The 19,830-nt window shown below is 43.3% G+C and overlaps 1 protein-coding gene across 4 annotated transcripts in view; it reads right to left on the bottom strand.

Moving 5' to 3' along the window:
- The window catches only part of B3GNT9 (UDP-GlcNAc:betaGal beta-1,3-N-acetylglucosaminyltransferase 9), a 100,550-nt gene that overhangs the window by 27,436 nt on the left and 53,284 nt on the right, over nucleotides 1-19,830 (bottom strand). For 2 of the 4 annotated variants that reach the window (XM_033942847.1, XM_033942843.1), the window contains exon 1: nucleotides 3,302-3,429. The exons of 1 other annotated variant lie outside the window; for it this stretch is intronic. The gene's annotated coding sequence lies outside the window, so the exon portion shown is untranslated. Of the gene's footprint in view, nucleotides 1-3,258; nucleotides 3,430-19,830 lie in introns of those variants that run through there. One more of the 4 variants, XM_033942844.1, reaches the window with a different exon arrangement.

Genomic DNA, 19,830 nt, shown 5'->3' with positions numbered 1-19,830 from the left:
AATTCCTCTAATCCTAATTCCACCAGATCCTCCCCAAAATTAAAACTATCCTTCCCTTCTATAAAAAGTATATCCCATGTTGGAAAACTAGGGACATCCCTCCCCTTTAGAATCACTGAGCTCTGGAACAACCTTACATCCCCTCTCCGAAACTCGAGCTCCCTCCAACTCTTCCAAAAACATCTGAAAACTTGGCTTTTCTCAAAAATGTAACATCCCCCCCCCCTCTCTGGTACCCTAATACCCCCTTTATCTTCCTTACCCTTAATCCTATAACCCTCCTTTGGAGTTCCTTTCTACCTTAACCCTGTAAACTGTGCCGAGCTCTACGATTGTGGAGAAGATGCGGTATACAAACTTAAGGTTTAGTTTAGTTTAGTTTGGAAGGGGATGTGAGTAGAAACCTCCTTGAGATATAGAGAACATAACCAATCATTCTGATCTATATTTAAAATGGGTCTCAGATCACCTGTCTTCTTCGGAACTAGAAAGTAACGGGAGTAAAACCCCCTGCTCTGCTGTTCCAGGGAAACTTCCTCGATGGCACGGAGATGAAGCAGAGCTTGAGGTTCCTGAAGAAGGAGGTCGGTCTGGGATGGATTGGAAGGATACTCTCTTGGAGAAAGGTCTGGTGGAACCTGAGTGAAATGAAGAGAGTTTCCATCCCTGATTATTGTGGATTCATCAAAGAGGCCATTGCCCTGACAAGGAATGTTAGCCAGACGGTCTTGAAGATTAGGATCCATGGCAATGATGTGAAGTAAGGCCAAGTGGCGCAGTGCTACAGAAAAAACAGTGGCCCTAGCCGACAGTGCAAAGGCATCATAAGATGACTGGAGAAGATGCAATCCGAGTTGTGACAGAGTAGTAGTGATGTCTTAGGACTCGAAATGTCTAAGTAAATCCAGGTTCTTCAGAAAACCTGGAAGAAGATCAATAAGGAATTTGATATAGATGGCGGCCAAACTTGTACATAGTCTTATCCGCCTTTCCAGAAGGAACAGTAGCATAGACCTTGGAATGATGGGTTCCTTACAAAATAAGGAGTCCAGAAGGAGGGATTGGGGAGATAATTGTGAATTCTCAAACCCTTTGCAGTGTAAAGATCTATACCTCGAGACCAATTTGCTTGGAAGAGCAAGTATAGCATAAGGAGTCTCTAGACGTTTGAAAGCTTGAGATAAAAGCTTGTTAAGAGGAAGTTTAAGTGACTCTGCAGGAGGTTGAGGGATATGCATGACCTCGAAATACTCCTTAGAGAATTTAGAACCGGCATTGAACTGAATTTCCAGATCATCAGCTGATCCGCCAAGACCTTGCCTCGAGAAGGGCTCAATGACCTTGTGGTGCCTCAAGCGGACAACAAAGGTGAAGCCTCTCTGGAGAAATGACAAGCCAAAGAATATGGAGACTTGGAGGAGGTAATGACTTCAGGGTCCGGAAGCGGTATCCTGGAGTGAGGAGTTGGGGCCTCGAAGAACTGAAAGGTCTGGAATGAGGCCCAGATGAAGAAGACTGTTCTTTAGAAGATCTGCGCCTCGATGGATGTCTCAATGATGGCCTCAATCGGCAACGAGAGTGATGCTTGGAAGGAGGTCTCAAGAATCGAGGAAACTTTGCCCTATGTATGGAAACAGGCAACACTGCTGGTGAATGGATAGGGCTCGAAGCTGTAGATCGAAACTCGGTGGTTTGGATCGAGAAATCTCAAAGCACTCCCAAAGACTCTGCCCCTTGTATGGAGTATGTGGATTCCTGTTGAGACACTCACAAAGAATCTACTCCTTGTATAGAGTGTGAAGGTTCCAATCGAAACACTCGCAAAGAATCTACTCCTTGCATAGAGTGTGAAGGTTCCAATCGAAACACTCGCAAAGAATCTACTCCTTGCATAGAGTGTGAAGGGATCAATCGAGACACTCGAAAAGAATCTACTCCTTGCATCGAGTGTGTAGATGCCAGACCAGACACTTGCAAAGATTCTGCTCCTTACATAGAGTGTGAAGCTTCAGCTCGAGGCACAAGCAGGAACTCGACTGCCCAGGCTGGATTACTGGAGGCATTGTCGAGGCAGAACCACATTTGCTCAATAACTGAACAAATTGCTGCTCCAACATGGTCTGGAGAGAAGCCTGCAAAGGTGGATCTGCATCTGAAACTGGACCACTTGCTGAGGCTAAAGGCTCCAAGGTGGCAGTGGTGAGGACCAGCGCAGGAACCTTCAGCTGAGGTATCTGACCTGAGGGGAGCTCAGGGGAAGATAAAGTAGGTGTACTCGAGGCGTAAGATAATCCAAACGAGGACGGTCTGATGAGGCTCGAGGTTAGTGAAAGCAAGAAGACCCTCGCTGGAAGGTGGGACCGAGATAGCACTCGAGGTCGAGGAGGTCACCGAGGAGTTCATGCTGAAGAATTTCTCCAAGAAAACTTGATGAGGTTAAAGGGCTCGAGGTTGAAGAGTAGCCCAGTGCTCGCACGACTTTGGATTATAGGCAGGCCCTATTCGTGAGAGAAATCGCACGCTGGCAGTAGCTACACTTCTTGAAGCCCGTGACTGGCCGGGACATAGGAGGGAAGAGAGCCGCTGTGAAGTTGAAGCCCGAAGGCTGCGGTTGCGCAGTCACTGAAGAAAAAAATTAAAAATTAAAATTAGTCTTTTTTTTAAACTGTAAAGAAAGAAAGTAACACAGCGATTTCACGAAGAAAATAAACACAGCAAAGAAACAAAGTTAAATCGCAGAGAGTCAAAGACGGACTTCTCAGTCTCCACAGAAAACTGAGAACTGATGAGAACGCGCCCTGTGCTGGGTGGAAGGCACTCAGCGCATAGACGCGGTGGTGGCATTGACTCAAAACTTCTAATTTCTACAACCAAGTCTGCTTGCGAGGCCTTCCGCAGTGGGCCTCCGTCGACGTCACCCATATGTGAAAATAGGCTGCTTGGTTGTCCTGGAATAAATGAAAAATATGGGGCAACTTCAAACCGCTTGCCTCTGGAGAAATTCTCAGGGGTGTAATTAGCCTCCCACCTAAGCATGGGCTTCTTAACTCTTCTGTTACCCTTAGTTAATCAGAAAGCAGTCATTCTTAATTTCTTTGTTATTTTGTTGTGTGAAGCAACACCATATTATCAGAAACTGCTTTTACTTCCCTCAGACTTCACTCTTTGACATGCCCTCAAAGATGCCTAATTCTACAGGCTCCATTTCAATATCCTCTACTGACATTTCTTCTGGCATTTCCATCTCATATTCAGTACCTTCAGAAGAAAGATTAGAGGCTTCAGTTCTTAGGGTTTCTACCTGCTTGTTCTGGGAATGTGCCAGTTTTGCACAGTTCTGCTTCTCAAGGATTCAGGAATAATGTAAGTTTGTTACTGCCTCCTTAGCCTAGAGACCACACCATTTTCTCTAGCATGGGGCTGATTGCCTCTCAAAACACCTGTGGTTCTCTGGTATTTTGCTAATGAGCCTAGATAGCTTCCCTGCTCACTAACCCTGCCCCCAGCAGAGCTGATTGCAGGAGCTAATCCCTTTGTGGGTTTTGCTATCACCTGCCTGGTGCATGCTGGTATTTGTAGCTCTTTCATTGGGGATAAATTCTATAGGGCAGTTTCCCTAACCAGCCTGCTCCTAGGGGTAGGTTTATGGATAGTTTTAGAGCACTGCAGGGTTTCTTCCAGCATGACAGGACTCTCCTTCACACCTTGCAAATATATTTTCTAGTAGATAGGTGTGTAGGGTAATGTCTCCTCATACTTGCGAGCTGTGAGGAAGGAATCCAGTACAGATTTTCAAATCTTCCTCCTTCTCTAGAGGGCTCTACTGCCCCCTTCACTTGAACCAGTATTTTATAAAAACATACGAATAGCCTTAATGGGTCAGACAAATGGCCCATCAAGCCCAGTAGCCCATTCTCATGGTGGCCAATCCAGGTCACTAGTACCTGGCCAAAACCCAAAGAGTAGCAACATTCCATGCTACTGATCTAGGGCAAGCAGAGGCTTCCCCCATGTCTTAATAACAGACTATGGACTTTTCCTCCAGGAATATGTCCAAACCTTTCTGAAAACCAGCTAGGCTATGTACTTATACTACAACCTCTGGCAATGCGTTCCAGAGCTTAACTATTCTCTGAGTGAAAAAAATATTTCCTCCTATTGTTTTAAAAGTAATTTCCCTGCAGTTTCATCGGGTGTCCCCTACCTTTGTAATTTTTGGACAGAGTGAAAAATCGATCCACTTGTAACCGTCTCTACTTACTCACTCAGGATTTTTGGGGGGGTAGACTTCAACATTATCTAATCTAAATCTAATCTATCCTTAGGTTTGTATACCGCATACATCTCCCACGTTTAGTAGAGCTCGACGCGGATTACAGTAGGAGAAATAGGAAATGGAATTCTACAACAGATGGTTAGAGGTAGAAGGTGTGAAGAAAAATTTAGAGGACTTGGATGCCAAGATATGAGTTTCCTTGGATTCCTTAGTTGGAGGGAGACCTTACATTTTTTGAGAAAAGCCAGGTTTTCAGATGTTTGCGGAAAACTTGAGATGAGCGCTCAAGTTCCGAAGAGGGGAAGGTAAGGTTGTTCCAGAGCTCAGTGATTTTTGAAGTGGAGGGAGTTCCCTAGCTTTCCATGTTGGGGAAAATGCCCATTTTAGCGTAGGGGAAGGATAGTTTTAAATTTGTGGGAGGACTTGAGTGGTATTAGGGTTTGAGGTAATTCCAAGAAAGAGGGACTAAAGGGAGGAAGGATACCATATAGGATTTTGAAAGTTAAACAGGCTGCATTTATAGGTGGACCCTGGCGATTCTTTCTTGCAAGTCCTAATCACAAAATTAACGACCACCACCCTGCAACTTAATGGACGTACTTACCCAATCAACCTCCACCATCAAAATTCTTGGAGTCACCCTGGACCGCTGCCTAACTTTTGGAAGACCATACCAAATGCCCAGGTCCAAAAAATTACTTTCACACTCTCTGAAAACTCTAGTACCATGAAACGCTACTTGACTACCTGCTCCTTCAGACTGCTGGTCCAATCCCTAGTCCTAGAGCACCCTGATTAACTGCAATATCATATATTTGGGGCTCCTACAAGGAAAACCATTATACGTCTGAGACCTCATTCAAAACACCGCCATCCGCCTCATCTTTGGCCTCAAAAAGTCAGAACATATTAGCCCTTTTTATAGAAAACTCTACTGGTTACCAATAGAAGCAAGGGTCATCTTCAAATTCGCCTGCTTCTGCTTCAAAACTTTATCTGGCTCATCCCCGATATACCTGTCACACCACTTTGCGTTCCCATGTACCAATTGCACAAGCACACTGTCTATCTGTTTGCCTACCCATCTCCAAAGGGATGCATCTACAGGAGATTCCTTGACAGAACTCTCTCTTTTCAAGCGGGCAGATGGAATGATTGCCTTACCTCCCTCATCTCATCTGCTCCATCCTACCAATCCTTCAGGAAATCTCTCAAATCTTACCTCTAACCCCTTCCCTCCCGGCCAAACGGACCAAACTTTAACCACCTCTCTTCCTCCCCCGGTCTTTCCCTTTTCTCCCCCCTCAATCCAATGTACTTCCTTTCCTTCGGCTTCTCCTTCCCCTCTCGGTACTCTCTTGTAATTGAAACTGACTACCATTATACTTGACAATTAATTCTCTGAATCTTCACTGTATATGTACAGTCTCTTGCATTGTGAACCGCTCTGAACTGTTTGTGGTATTGCGGTATACAAAAACAAAGTTATTATTATTATTAAATCACACAGATTATCTCCACAACTTTTCATCTCTTTTGATCCTAACATGTTGAGACATCCTGTTTCTAAGAGAATGATATCCAATTGGTTAGCTGTGTACATCTCGCTCTTCTATGCTCAGGCTGGGCAGCAACTGGAGAATCGTGTCACAGCCTATAAAGTTCGAGCTATGGCAGCTTCAGTAGCTTTTCTCCGCTCTACTCCTATTGATGAAATCTGCAAAGCTGCTATCTGGTCCTCGGTTCATACCTTACATTACTCTCTGGAATCTTTTCCCAGACAGAATGGGCGCTTCTGCCAAACTGTATTACAAAATTTATTTTCCTAAAAGGCTAACACTCCCACCATCCTATTCTGGTTAGCTTGGAGGTTACCCACATGTGGGAATATGCTGCCTGCATGTCCTGGGATAAAGCACAGTTACTTACTGTAACAGGTGTTATCCAGGCACAGCAGGCAGCATATTCTCACAACCCACCCACCTCCCTTGGTTGGCTTCTTAGCTGACTTACTGAACTGAGGAGCCACACATCTATGTATGCGCAGTGTGGTCGGTCACAAACTTTCTAAAGTTCTTAAAGTGGCAATGCACTTGGAACCTTCTGTACCGGGGCTCCATGGACGACGTCACCCACATGTGAGAATATCTGCCTGCTGTCCCTGGTAAGTAACTATGCTTTCTGAGAAGAAAGAAAGAGGGAAGAGGACATTCTCTTTCTGAGAGGAGAAGAGTAGAAGACATATCTTTCGGTACTAAAAGAACTCAAACATGAAATTGCTGACCTGCTGTTAATGATCTGTAACCTGTCACTAAAATCATCTGTTGCATCTGAAGATTAGAGGGTGGCCGTGCTAATGTTAATGCCGATTTTTAAAAAGGGTTCCAGGGAAGATCTGGAAAATTAAAACTGGTAAGCCTGACTTCAGTGCCAGGCAAAGTGGTGGAAACAATCATAAAAAAAGAAAATTTTGGAACACTTAGCCAAACATGATTTAATGAGTCAGCATGGGTTCAGCCGAGGGAAATCTTGCATCACCAATTTGCTTGACTTCCTTGAAGGTGTGAATAAACATGTGTATATAGATTTTCAGAAAGCTTTTGATAATGTTCCTCATGAGAAAATTAAAGTCATTGGATAGGTTCAGTTGTGGATTAGGAATTGGTTATAGGATAGAAAACAGTGGCGGAAAGTAAACAGTGGAGTGCCGCAGGGATCTGTACTGGGACTGGTGCTATGTAACTTATTTATAAAAACAGTGGTACCTTGGATTATGTTCCGATCACGGGGGGTAGGGTGTCGGTTCGTGGGGGGGGCGCTTGCAAATCGAGGCATGCTCGGTTTCCGAGGCGCCGATTTTGCGAATGTTTTGCTCGTCTTGCAAAACACTCGCAAACCGGTGCACTCGTAAACCGAGGTATCACTGTAATCTGGAAATTGGAATGGCGAGTGAGGTGATTAAATTTGCATTTGTCCACATTAAATTTCATCTGCAATTTGGACACCCAGTCTTCCAATTTCCTAAGGTCTGCCTGCAATATTTCACAATCCGCATGAGTTTTAACAACTTTGAACAGTTTAGTGTCATCTGCAAAGTGATGCACATTGGGAAGAATAACCCAAATCACAGTTACCAGATGCTAGGATCCACCTTGGGGGTTAGCGCCCAAGAAAAGGATCTGGATGTGATTGTAGACAATACAATGCAACCTTCTGCTCAATGTGCAGCAGCAGCCAAAAAAGCAAACAAGATGCTAGGAATTATTTAAAAAGGGATGGTTAACAAGATTAAAGATATTATAATGCCTCTGTTTCACTCCATGGTGTGAATGTATGTGATGATCCATGGTGTGACGATCTTGAAAAGGTATCTTGAAAGCTAGAAGGATGCTAGGTTGCATAGGGAGAGATATGGCCAGTAGGAAAAAGGAGGTATTGATGCCCCTGTATAAGACTTTGGTGAGTCCACATTTAGAATATTGTGTACAATTCTGGAGGCCGCACCTTCAAAAAGATATTAAAAGGATAGAGTCGGTCCAGAGGAAGGCTACTAAAATGGTGTGTGGTCATTATAAGGCATATGGGGACAGACTTAAAGATCTCAATCTGTATACTTTGGAGGAAAGGTGAGAGAAGGGAGATATGATAGAGATGTTTAAATATCTACCATAATGTATATGCGCATGAGTTGAATCTCTTTCATTTGAAAGGAAACTCTGCAATGAGAAGACATAGGATGAAGTTAAGCGGTGATAGTCTCCAGAATAATCTACGGAAACCCTTTTTTACAGAAAGGGTGGTAAATGCATGGAATAGTCTCCCAGAAGAGGTGGTGGAGACAGAGACTGTTTCTGAATTCAAGAGGGCCTGGGATAGGCATGTGGAATCTTCCAGAGAAAGAAAGCGATAATGGTTACTGCAGATGGGCAGACTAGATGGGCCATTTGGCCTTTATCTACCATCAAGTTTCTATTCAATTCTGGTCTCCTTATCTCAAGAAAGATATAGCAGCACTAGAAAAGGTTAAAAAAAAAAAAAAGCAACCAAAATGATAAAAGGGATGGAACTCCTCTCGTATGAGGAAAGATTATGAAGGTTAGGGCTCTTCAGCTTGGAAAAGAGAAGGCTGAGTGGAGATATCCCTACTGTCTTCCCTGATTTCAAGGGTTCAACAACTTCACTCTCGAAACAAGTTCGCCGTCCTCCTACAATTTGACCTTTCCACTGCTTTCGACGTTGTTCACCATGATATTCTTGTTTACCAACTCTCTGAGATAGGTATCAACTCCACAGTTCTAGGTTGCTTCTCTAAATTCCTCCGCTCTCGTTCTTACATTGTTGCACCAAGTATGGGAGAAGGTTCCCTCATTGTGGACTTGGACTCACTGTTCCCTCTAAGCTGAGCAGGAGTCCTCCACCCACAGTCTCACCAATAGAGGGTGCTGTTTTACTGTCACATTTTTCAATTGTGAGGGACAGGCAAGTTCTGCAGGACTCCAGGGAACATACCTGTCCTTAGCGACTGAAAATATTCCACCCCCTAGTGGTAGCAATGCAGCTGGAGGACACCTGCTCAGCTTAATTAAATTAATTAAAAAATAAATTTTTTTAGGAAGCCTGTGAGCCAAGTTAGTACCTGTCCTGAGATGCCCATAGTCGAGACAGCTAAGCAGAATGTCATGGTCTACAAGGTCAAATGCACTGCTAAGGTCGAACTGGAGTAGCAGTGTGCTGTTTTCCATGGAGAATAGTTGGAGGAGGTAATCGGTTAGTGATGCTAGGATGGTTTCCATGCGGAATCCTGACTGGGAGTCATGAGGAATGTTAAACTTCTCTAGGTATGACATGAGGTCATGGTTGACGAGACCTTCCATAATTTTGAGGAAGAGGGGTATGTTAGCAATGGGTCTGTAGTTGGCGGCTGAGGAGAGTGGTTCTTTGGGGGTTTTGATAATTGGAGATACGAGGATGTGGCCGAGTTCCAGCGGGAAGTAGCCGGTGGACAAGCAGAGAGTGACCCAGTTGAAGAGGTCAGCTTTGAATGAGAGGGCACTGTTTTCATGATGGAAGGTGGGCAGTTATCTAGTAGGCAGTTGGATTTGGAATATTTAGAATATAGCTTGAGAAATAGGTTCCAATCTGGGTTTTCGAAGCGATTCCAGGTCATGTCGGTGGTTGAACCTTCATTTTCTAAGGTAGGTAGATAGATTGATGGGCTGGTGCTTGTTGTTGCAAGAGATGCTTTTAAGTTATGAATTTTTTTGGTGAAGTGGTCGGCTAGGTTTGTCGGGGAGGGAGGAAGATCTGTGGGGGAATTTTTGTGTTAGTTGATGTCAAATAAGGAGTTGACTAGTCTGAAGAGTTTATTGCTGCTCAGGGATGGGATGTTAATTGATTGGGAGTAATATTTGAAGCGTTTTTCTTTGATACTTCTTTTGTACTCAATAACTTTTATGTGCCAGGAGTTTCTGTCAGTATCTGTGCCTGATTTGCACCAAATTCTTTCTAGTTTGCGCACTTCTCATTTGCAGTCCAAAGTATGAAGAGCCGTTTCTCCAAGAAGAGAATGAGGCTTGGGAAAAAAATACTGGAAGATAAAATTCAGTGACGACCTTTGAAAAGAACTTTGGATGAGAAGAACTTTGGATGAAAAGAACTTTGGATGAGCACTACCTTGTCATAGTGGAACACTGTAAATGGTGGATCGGCTACCGATGCTTGAAGTTCACTCACTCTTCTGGCAGAAGTGAGAGAGATGAGAAAGACAACTTTCCAAGTAAGGTATTTGAGATGAGCCCTAGACATTGGTTCAAATGGAGGCTTCATCAGCTTAGCAAGAACCACATTAAGTTCCCATACCACTGAAGGTGGCTTGAGAGGTGGTTTTACATTGAAAAGTCATTTCATAAATCTAGAAATGAGAGGATGAGCAGATCTAATTTCAAACTGGACTTAATTGGACCTTATTTGACTGTTGATTTTTAATTATTTTGGTTTTGTTTTCACCCATTTTGGTTTAATGACATTTTAATTTTGTTCTCTTATTTTTTTATCTTCATTCTTTCCATTTTATTATCTGAATTTCTTGGAATTTTTGTAAATCTTTATTTGATCTTATTCATTTTTTCTCTTTTCACTGTATATAACTGTTGATTCTAACTGTCTACCTGTTTCTCCCGCACTAGGCATTCTACTTATCTTTCTGCAGCAGGGTTTATTGCTTTAATACTGTTTTTGTCCATCATTTGTTCTTACCTGTTTTGGTTTAAAGATATTTTAATTTTGTTTTCTTTTTTTTTTCATCTTCATTCTACTAGTTTCTCCAGTACTAGGCACTCTACTTACCTTTTAGCAACAGGTTTTATTGTTCTACTACTGTTTTCTTCCTTTATTGTATATATCTCCTACCATTCATATTATAGGCTACTAACACAGATTGTAATCCTGTCTAGAAATATCTATGGTTTTTCTATCTTGAATGATAATAATTTCTTTCCTTATTGATATTATTTATATTGATTGTACTTGATTTGAGTTGTGAAATGAATAAAGTTTTTGGAATAATTTATTTCCTTATTGTATTCTTAATGTTAACAATTCCTTCCTTATTGTATTCTTTTTCTATACTGCCTAGAACTGAAAGGCATTGTGCGGTATATAAATAAATAATTATGTTGTTATATAAGAGGTTTACCATCCACTGGCTGATGAAAGGCAGTGATAGCATTTAGATGGACTCTAATACAGTGTTTCTAAACCTGCGGTACGCTTACCCCAGGGAGTATGCGGGCTGGCCGCCGCTTGGGATCTCTCCCTGCCTGTCCCCCTGCTGAAGCCACCGCTGCCGCTTCCTCTCTGCCCCACCGCCGAAGTCGACCCTACCACCCGACATGCTCCATTCCCACCCCTCCAAACTCCTGCCGCCGCAACAGCCATTTGACATGCTCCATTCCCACCCCCTGCTGCTGCTGCCAAAACAGGTAAGGGCCAGGCGCATGCAGCGACTGCACACAGCCAGTCCACAAGCCTTCCCCTGACATCAATTCTGACGTCAGAGAGAAGGTTCTGGCCTAGCCAAACCTTCTCTCCGACGTCAGAATTGACATTGTGGGCTAACCACGTGCAGTTTCTGCATGCTCCTGGCCCGTTCCTATTGTGGTGGTGAGTGGGGGGTGGGAATGGAGCATGTCGGGTGGCTTTTGTGGCAGTAGGGTGGTGGGAACAGAGCGTGACGAAAGCGGCAGGGGGTGGGGGTGGGAACGGAGCATGTCAGGTGGCTATTGTGGCAGTGGCAGGATGTGGGAATGGAATGTGCCAGGTGGCAAGGTTGGCTTCAGTGGTGGGGCAGGGAGAAATCAGTGGTGGCTTCAGTGGAGGGGGCAGGCAGGGAGAGAGGAAGAAAAAGTTGGATTCATGGAGGGACAGACAGAGATGTTGGTTGGGGAATGGAATGAGGGCTGGAGGAGGCATAAAGAAGGGAAGAACTATTGGATGCACAAGCAGAAGGAAGTGCAACCAGAGACTCATGAAATCACCAGACCAGAAAGGTTGGAAAAATGATTTTATTTTCAATTTAGTGATCAAAATGTGTCAGTTTTGAGAATTTATATTTGCTGTCTATATTTTGTACTATATTTGTCTGTTTTTCTATAGTTGTTTTTGAGGTGTATGTACCCTCCCCCAACTAGGTAAGTTGGGGGAGGGTACATACACACATTCCAGAGCAACAAGTATCCACCCTGGGGAAGCAAGTAGCACCCACACTTCTGAGCCTAGGGTAAGTACCCATAGTATACACAAAAAAATAGGAGCCACACTAAAAGGGACAGGCATCTCTTCACAGGTTTGGAGAGCTATGTATGTTAACGCACACAGCTTGGGCAACAAAATCCTGGAACTAGAAACAGAGATAAGGAATGCTGACCTTGATGTAGTAGCGATATCCGAGACCTGGTTCACAAACTCGCATGGGGGGGATATGGTTATACCAGGCTACAATCTACTTCGTCGAGACAGAGAGGGCAAGTTAGGAGGGAGGGTAGCACTATACACTAAGGATAATATCAAAACTACCAGAATCACAGAGGTTAGATACACAGGGGAATCACTTTGGGTAAACCTGGCCAGAGGGAATGAAAAATGCCTTTACCTCGGTGTGGTATACAGACCTCCAAGACAACAGGAAGAAAAAGACAAGGAATTGATTGAAGACATAGAGAACATCACTTTGCGTGGTGACACAGTACTGTTAGGGGACTTCAATATGCCAGATGCAGATTGGAACACACTCTCCGCGACTACGAGAGGTAGCAGAAGAATATTAACCTCCATTAAGGGTGCACAACTCAAACAAATGGTATTAGAGCCCACAAGGGAACAGACAATACTGGACCTGGTACTCACCAATGGAGACAGTGTCTCAGAGGTATCAGTAGGAGACATGTTGGCCTCCAGTGACCACAACATGGTATGGCTCAACTTCAGGAAAGCCTTCTCTAAATCAAACACAGCGACGAGGATCCTCAACTTTAGGGGCGCAGACTTCGACCACATGAGAGACTTTGTCCATCAAGAGCTGCAAAACCATGCAGAAACTGACAATCCGGAAACTATGTGGTCAAATCTGAAATCCATCCTGAACGAAGCAACTAACCGCTACATTAATACAGTAAGCAAACGCCAGAGAAACAAAAGACCACAATGGTTCAGCAAGGAAATTTCGGACCTCATTAAAAAGAAAAAAGAAGCATTTATCACCTACAAACATCTTGGGAAGAGGGAGGCAAAGGAAGACTATCTGGTCAGATCGAAAGCTGTCAAAAAGGCAGTCAGGGAGGCCAAACTACGAACAGAAGAAGATCTAGCACGGAACATTAAAAAAGGGGATAAATCCTTCTTCAGGTACATTAGCGACAGGAAGAGAAACAAGGATGGGATAGAGCGCCTTAGGCAGTCAGATGGAAATTACGCGGAATCTGATTCTACCAAGGCAGAACTACTAAACGAATACTTCTGCTCAGTATTCACCTGTGAAGCACCGGGAGCTGGTCCACAACTACAGACAAGAGACAGCCAAAAAGACCTGTTTCAAGATTTCGAGTTTACACCCAGTAGCGTCTACTACGAACTTTCAAGACTCAAAGTAGACAAAGCCATGGGACCAGACAATCTACACCCCAGGGTGCTCAGAGAGCTGTGTGAAGTTCTAGCTGAACCACTATCTGTGCTCTTCAATCTTTCCATGCGCACGGGAAGAGTACCCCTGGACTGGAAAACAGCTAACGTAATTCCACTCCACAAAAAGGGCTGCAGAACAGAAACAGAAAATTACAGACCGGTGAGTCTCACATCCATAGTGTGCAAACTCATAGAAACACTGATCAAACAGAAACTCGACCAAATACTAGACGAAGAAAATCTACGTGATCCACACCAAAACGGATTTACCAGGGGAAGGTCCTGCCAATCTAATCTGATTGACTTCTTTGACTGGGTGACTAGTCATCTGGATGCCGGGGAGTCCCTGGACGTGATTTATTTGGACTTCAGCAAAGCTTTTGATAGCGTCCCACACCGCAGGCTGTTGAACAAACTAAAATCTATGGGATTAGGGGATACACTCACTACATGGGTTAGGGATTGGCTAAGCGGTAGGCTTCAAAGGGTGATGGTAAACGGTACCCCCTCCAAAACGTCAGCAGTGACAAGTGGAGTACCACAGGGCTCCGTCTTAGGGCCGATTCTATTCAATTTATTCATAGGAGATATGACCCAAGGGCTTAGAGGAAAAGTATCACTGTTTGCCGACGACGCCAAACTATGCAACATAGTAGGTAAAAGCAGTGTGCCTGACATTATGACGCAGGACCTACGGCAGCTGGAACAGTGGTCGTCAACTTGGCAGCTAAGCTTCAATGCTAAAAAATGTAAAGTGATGCACCTAGGTAAAAAAAATCCACACAGAACTTACACACTAAATGGTGAAACCTTGTCCAGGACCACGGCAGAACGTGATTTAGGAGTGATCATTGAAGGCTGCCAATCAGGTGGAGCAGGCTTCGTCCAAGGCAAGACAAATGATGGGCTGCATCCGTAGGGGTTTTGTCAGCAGAAAACCTGAAGTCATAATGCCGCTGTACAGATCCATGGTGAGACCTCATCTGGAGTATTGTATTCAATTCTGGAGACCGCACTACCGGAAAGATGTGTTGAGAATTGAGTCGGTTCAGCGAATGGCTACCAGGATGGTCTTGGGGCTCAGGGAACTCACGTACGAAGAAAGGCTAAAAAAACTGCGGATGTACTCGCTGGAAGAACGAAGAGAGAGGGGAGACATGATTGAGACCTTTAAGTATATTACGGGACGTATAGAGGTCAAAGATGATATCTTCTGTCTTACAGGGCCCTCGGTTACAAGAAGGCACTCGCTGAAAGTCAGGGGAGGGAAATTTCATGGTGATACCAGGAAGTACTTCTTCACCGAAAGGGTAGTCGATCATTGGAACGCGCTACCTCAGCAGGTGATTGAGGCCAACAACGTGTCAGATTTTAAGAGAAAATGGGATATTCTCTAGGGGAATAAAAGTCAGGGAGTGGGTCATTGGTGTGGGCAGACTTGATGGGCTGAGGCCCTTTTCTGCCGTCAATTTCTATGTTTCTATATTTTAAAATCATCTGTCTTGACCTCTTTGAAACCCCTCAAATCTAAATGAAAATTACATTTTCTCTGTGTGCAGTGTGCTTTGTGTTTTTATAATTTTGTGGTTACCATTAATAAGATTATATTGTGTGTATATGAAAAATGGAAAGAAGAAATTGCATTACAATTAGTACTATTATTATGGGGTGGAGTCAGGGGAGGAGTTTGGATGGGTGGAGCTTAGGCGGGGGTACTTGGTTGGTATTTGTTAGGTTTAGGGAGTACTTGGCTTGAAAAAGTTGAAACACTGCTCTAATAGTTTATTAATATTAATATATATTTTTTGATAAATGTAGATTTGAGCCCAGTCAGATAAATGGAAGAGATAATCCAAAATGAGGGAAACAGAAAGAGATTTAGGGTTCTCATGATGAAGAAGACACCAAGCAGATAAATGTGTCCAATTTTGCTGATAATACTGCTGAGTGGCTAGATTTCTGGAAGCTTCCAATATTAGTCTGACAGGCTGAGGGAGATGAAGAAAAGCCAAAGGTTGGAGGTACCAAGCTGTCAGGTGTAAAAGGATGTAGAAGAGTTGGAAAAATTTGTAGAGGTATTGGCTTCTTGATACTGAGTTGAAGTAAAAGGGAGAACCATGGTTATCTGTGCCACTGAGGCGCTATAAGAATCATGGTGGCAGACTCCTGCATAAGCTTGACAAGTGTTTTGAGAACAAGAGGAAAGGTTGGAAATGCTTAAAGAAAATTGTTTGTCCAATCAAGGAGAAAAGCATCCACTTCTAGGCGATGTGGTGAGTACAGCCTGGAGTAAAAGCGGGGTAGCTTGTGATTGTGGGAGATGCAAACAGATCTACCTGAGGAGTCCCCTCATTGTGAGAAAATGGAATGGAGAGTTGCTGAGTTCAGAGTCCATTCATGTGGTTGAAGAATTTGGCTGAGCTTGTCCGCCAGAGAATTCTTTTTCCCTTGAATGTATACAGCTTTGAGAAAGATGTTGCGAGGAATTGCCCAATTCCAAATCTTTTGAGCCTCTTGGCAGAGACCCTGTTCCTCCTTGCTTGTTCACATAGTACAGGGGTAGAGAACTCGGTCGTATTCCAGTCGGGTTTTCAGGATTTCCCCAATGAATATGCATTGAAAGCAGTGCATGCAAATAGATCTCATGCATATTCATTGGGGAAATCCTGAAAACCAGACTGGAATACGGCTCTCGAGGACAAGCGTTCCCTACCCCTGACATAGTACATTGCTAATTGATTGTCCGTCCGGACAAAGAGAACTTGATCTTGTATAAGATGCTGAAAAGCTTTGAGAGCATTGTAAATTGCTCTGATTTCCAACAGATTTATATGATGACACCGATCCCTGAAGATCCAGAGACCTTGAGTGAGTAGGCCATCCAGATGAGCCCGCCCAAGCATAGGTTGAGGAATCCGTAGTCAGGACTTTCTGATGAGGAGGCATTTGGAACAGCAACCCTCTGGAAAGATTGGAAGATTGCACCCACCATTGTAGTGATTGTCGAAGAGACAAAATCACTACAATATGCTGCAAGAGTGGGTCGAGAGCCTATGACTACTGTGAGGCTAGGGTCCATTGAGGAATCTGTAGGTACAGGATCGCAAAGAGAGTCATGTGGACTGTGGATGCCATGTGTCCTAGAAGAACCATCATGCACCTTGGCAGAGTTGAATAAGTGTGTCTTGACACTGTTGAGGAAGAAATGCTCTGAGTTGAGTCGTATCTAGAAGGGCTTCAATGAACTGGAGCTTCTGAGACAGTTGAAATTGAGATTTTGGAAAATTGATTTTGAATCTCAAATTCTGGAGAAATGACACAGTTTGCTGTGTCGCTGAGAGCACATTGTGATATGACAGATCCTTGATGAGCCAGTCATCCAGATAGGGAAAAACTTGAAGGCCCTGAGACCTCATGGCCGCTGCCACTACTACCAGGCACTTGGTAAAGTCTCTGGGAGAGGATGCCAGGCCGAAAGGTAGAACTTTGTATTGGTAGTGGTGTTGCACCACTTGATACCTGAGGTACTGCCTGGAAGCTGGATGAATTGAGATATGAGTGTAGGCCTCCTTGAGATCCAGAGAGCATAGGCAATTGTTGCAATTCAAAAGGGGATACAAAGTTGCTAGAGATAACATTCTGAATTTCTCCTTGACAAGAAATTTGTTGAGAGCTCTGAGATCTAATATTGGTCAAAGACCTCCTGTCATCTTTGGTATAAGGAAATAACGGCAGTAAAACCCCATGTTACTCTTGTTCTCAATGGCATTAAGAAGAAGTAGACTCTTGACCTCCTGAAGGAGATTGGAATCTGACTCCTTGGATGAAGCTCTGGAGGGTAGGGTGAGAAAATAAAGGGAGTAAACCTTCTCGAATGATGTTGAGAACCCGAAGGTCAGATGTAATCAACTCCCAACGATGAAAATAAAGTTGAAGATGACCTCCAATTGGTTGAGGGAGAGGCTTGGGCAACTGGATTGAAACTATTCTCTCGAGTAAGTGGTCAGAAAGACTGAGTAGACTTAGAAGGATCAGACTGTTGAGGTTTCTGAGAATACTGCTGCTGTATTTTCTGCTGAGGTCGTGAAGCAGTAGATGGTTTAGCTGAATAATACCTCTGATATGAAATACATTACATTAGGGATTTCTATTCCACCATTACCTTGCAGTTCAAGGCGGATTACAAAAGAATTATCCAAGATGTATTACAACAAGAACTTACAAAAAAAAAATTGGTCATTTTCAAAAAGAGTAAGAAATAGGTAAGGTTATTTGTTTTAGTGAGAGGTGGAGTTTGAGACTTGCGGTATTATTTCTTTTTTCAGAGTTTTCTTGAAGAGTATGGTCTTTATTTCTTTTCTAAAAGTCTTGTAGTCGAGGGATGCCATTATTAGATTGGCGATTTGGTTGTCCTAGTTTTGACTGCTTGAGTGGCCAGGAGGCCATCATATAGTTTTCTCCGTTTGACCTCCTTAATTGGGGGGTATGAGAATGGGTGTGAGTTTTCCTATGTCTGGTTGCGGTGTTGTGGATGAGGCGGTTATTCAGGTAGTTTGGACTGTCTCCGTATAAAGTCTTAAATAGTAGGCAGTAGAATTTAAATTGTATTCTTGCTGGGATCGGAAGCCTGTGCAATTGGAGATATGCTCTGTAATGTGATCATGTTTCTTTAATGAGTAGATGAGTCTTAGTGCTGTGTTTTGGATAGTTTGTAGTTGTTTTGTTATGGTTGTAGGGCATGGGAGGTAGAGGATATTACAGTAGTCAAGTAGGCCTAGTATTAAGGACATGAACTATGAGCTGGAATTGAGTTTTTCTCGAAGAATTTCTAAACTTGTCTTAAGTTTACTCATGACTAAGAATGACTTTTGTATTGTTTTATTGATTTGCGGTTGCATGGTGCAGCATCTGTCGATAGTTATTCCTAGCAGTTTTAGGGTTGTTTGTATGGGGTAGTTGATTGCGTTGATTTCAATGTTGGTTATGGTTGGTATTTTGTTGTTTTCTAGGAGAATGAATTTCATTTTATCTGGGTTCAATTTCAGTTTGTGATCTTTCATCCAGGTTGCTATTGATTTTAGTGTTTGGTATATTGTGTTCATCATGGAGAGTTCAGGTTGATCGAAGGATATGAGAATGGTAATGTCATCGGCATAGCTGTAGGAGGTTATGCCTTGTTTGTCCAGGTGAGAGCTGAGGGAGGCTGTATAGAGATTGAAGAGAGTCGGGGATAGAGGGGATCCTTGGGGAACTCCGCAGGGGTTTGACCAAGGTTCAGATTTTTGTTTGTCTGATTTTACTCTATAGGTTCTTGATTTAAGGAATCCTTCAATACCATGTGTATACTTTATCTGTGATACCTATTGTATCCAGGATTTGTAAGTAGAATGTTATGGTCCACCAAGTTGAATGCAGCGGTAAGGTCTAGTTGTATGAGCATCATTTTTTTTTCCTGTGCTGAGATGTTGTCTGGCTATGTCCAAGAGAGATCCTAGTAGTGTTTCCGTGCTGAAGTTGTTTCTAAAGCCGGATTGTGTGGGATGGAGTATGTTATGGTTTTCTAGGTAATTGGAGAGGAGTTTGGCAACTAGTCCTTCTATTATTTTGACGTAGAGTGGAATAGAGGCAATGGGTCTGTAGTTGGCTGTTTGGTCTATCAGTCCTTTGGGGTCTTTGAGGATCGGGGTGATGATGATTTCGCTGAGGTTGGTAGGGTAGTGGCCGTTTATTAGCGAGATTTGTATCCAGTTTAGAAGAAGAGGGCAGAATTTTGTGCTGGATGTTTTTAGGAGATATGGTGGACAGTTGTTGAGGTCACAGGATGCATGGCTGTATTTTTTGTAGTATTTGTTGAATTCAGGCCATTGTATGTTGGGGAATTGAGACCATATTCTATCTGCCTGCAGTAGAATCTCTATCAATTGGGGAGAATTGTGAATTTGTTAGGATGGGTAGAGGTGTCATTGAGGGTAGCTCTTGCATTGGTAATTTTATTTTGGAAGTGTTCTGCTAATAGAGTGGCTGGGGGGGTAGTATTGTTAGTGGTCAGGTAGGCTTGGTGTCGGTTAGGATATAGTTTTTTGGTGTCTTGGGATTCAGTGCCTATTAGGTTGGTGTAGTGTGCTTTTCTCTTTGTCCTTTAATTGTGATTTGTATTGTTTGATGATTTTTTCCAGGCGGATTTTATATGATCCGAGTTCGATTTTCTCCATTTTCTCTCTAGTCGTCTACATTGTCTTTTGAGTTGTAGCAGTTCGGAGTCGAACCATTTATCTGATCTCCTTCTGGGTCTGGATTTGGTTTGCAGTGGGGCTAAATCATCAAGAGTGTTGGAGCAAAGTCTTTCCCAATGTAAGATGAAGTCCTCGGGGTTGTTT

Source organism: Geotrypetes seraphini, chromosome 4, assembly GCF_902459505.1.
Source record: "Geotrypetes seraphini chromosome 4, aGeoSer1.1, whole genome shotgun sequence".
Lineage (NCBI taxonomy): Eukaryota > Metazoa > Chordata > Amphibia > Gymnophiona > Dermophiidae > Geotrypetes > Geotrypetes seraphini.
The sequence above is the reverse complement of the archived record's forward strand: the minus strand, read 5'-3'. Positions and strand labels throughout refer to the sequence as shown.